This window comes from Solea senegalensis, linkage group LG16 (assembly GCF_019176455.1).
Source record: "Solea senegalensis isolate Sse05_10M linkage group LG16, IFAPA_SoseM_1, whole genome shotgun sequence".
In the NCBI taxonomy this organism is placed as follows: domain Eukaryota; kingdom Metazoa; phylum Chordata; class Actinopteri; order Pleuronectiformes; family Soleidae; genus Solea; species Solea senegalensis.
In genome coordinates this window covers 6,236,846-6,239,105 of record NC_058036.1, presented here as the reverse complement: position 1 = coordinate 6,239,105, position 2,260 = coordinate 6,236,846, and positions in this window count along the sequence as shown.

The window sequence follows — 2,260 nt, the reverse complement described above, 5'->3', positions numbered from 1 at the left end:
CAACAAAGACTTGTGTAACACAGGTTGGAAGTTCATTTCAGTCATAGGTATAATACATTTGTGTTGACACATATTAAACATGTAATAAAGAAATAAATGGAAAAAGGTGTAGGCTGAAGCTCATGCATGACTTATAAAACAAAAGCCTTATAATCAAAAGAAGAAATGAATTTATATCTTCAAATATGTATTAATAGACAAATTAATCTTAAATTTTGAGGTGTCCACATAACACTGTGGATACTTAATCCTTGATTGTTTATAAACAGTTAATGTGATATTTTAAGTAACATCTTGAGGTCATATTACATGGACTCAGTGTCAAAATGAGCAAGCTAGGCTAACAAGCTTCCAAATGGTAATTAGACGTTGTTTAGTCTGTTTTCATAATACATCTGGTTTTACTGGACTTTGTTTTTCTATTAACACGTGAACTAAAGGCCACAGCACCAAATATAGTTAATAGCAGTAGGACGGAGAGAACAGAACATGAATTGCAGTGTTAAAATTAGCAGGCTAGGCTAACAAGCTTCCAACTGGAAATTAGTCTCTCAATGTTATCCCAGGGTGATAACAAAACCGCAATAGCGATAGATTGGAAAGGGGAGAAAAAAGGCTATATAGAGCCACTACAGGCACCCTTAATGAAATAAAGCACTAAAATGATTAAACCACCGCCGCCAAGTGGCTGACTCAAAACCAGAATTGCCCTGGAGACCCAGAAAACACGAAACCAAAGGCAAAGGCTGCCCGGGAGACCTATGAAAACACAAAAGGTTGAGGTCACAACAAACTCTCCAGCACCACAAGTTATACACTGGGAAACAGGCAATTGACATCAAACACACACAAAGTTCTGAGTTGGTGTTTATAGATACACCGACAACTTTAGAAGCGACAGAGTGAACCTCTCACTACCTCAGAAGGCGAGACAATGAGTGAGCACAGAGCACCATGGAGACTCAGGGTATATGAACACTCCCCACACCTGGGCTTAATCAATGCCAATCAGTGCCACACACACCTGATTGCAGTGACTTGATTCTCCCACCACTCTCTCAGTCAGAAGACTGCTTGCCCTCACATGCTGTGCTGGTTTATAGTTGTAGTTCTCTCTTGTCAAAGGACTGAAAGTTGTTTCCATGAAGACGTTATTGTTTTATCCTATTTAAACGGTGGAAAATGCTCCCTCAGTTCTCAGATCGAGGACCGTAAAACCAAAACTATCACACAAAAGTGGCTAAAATGCCCCAAAAAAGCAGCTGAGATTTACTTTCTCACCTGTTTAAAAACACAGAAACTACTATTAAATCTGCAGTGTGTAACTGCTGTTTGGTACCCTGTAGTTGCGCAAACATCGTGGACATGAGAGGGACCGGGTAGTGGTTTTTAAGTGCGATGTTATTTAGACCACTGTAATCAATGCAGGGTCTAAGCCCCCCGCCTTTCTTCCCCACAAAGAAAAACCCGGCCCCAGCTGGAGATGTTGAGGGGCGAATGAAACCTGCAGCTAAAGTTTCATCAATATAGCTTGTCATCGCTGATGTTTCAGTTCAGGATAACAAATACAGACGGCCCCTAGTGGGTCACTGGAGGTAGGACCAGTGAGACCAACTGAACTGGGAGATCTCAAGGCAGAGGCACTGGTGGCAGCAGGGAAGTTCAAGACCCAAAGGTTGGGCTTGAATGGAGTCTGATTCTATCATTTGAGATGCACAGTCTGGGCCCCAGCTCAGCGCAGACAACAGTCTTCCTATCCTACAAGGCTGCAGCCCATGAAAGAGCCTTGTCTGAAAGAAATGATATTATATATGCTACCCGGGTTCTGTCTGTGCTAAACATAGGAGTAGAGTAACTCAAACATTAAACTACATTGAGTGATAAATCCCTTACACCTCCCTGGATGCCTGTTATAGCGGGCTGGGGTTGCCAGCATGGGCTCCTGAACTACAATAGGGCCATGAGGGAGAACTAGAGGTGCTTGGGGAGTTGTGAGGTTTGGTGTTTGTACTTGGGTTGGAGCCGGCCCAGGTGCCTGTACATGTGCGCATATCTCCCTAAGCAGCTTGTCATGAGAGACCTGTTATTCAGTGATTGCCTGCAGCGAGCCTAAAAGGGCTTGTTGTGCGGTGATAGCCTGCCCATGTATAGCTAGTTTATAACTGAGGTACAAAGTCTGAGAAGCACTAGCGAAGTGGTCCGCTGTGTCTGCCATTGGCTTACTCATTCTGTCAGGAAACGGGCACACACACAGGTGCGG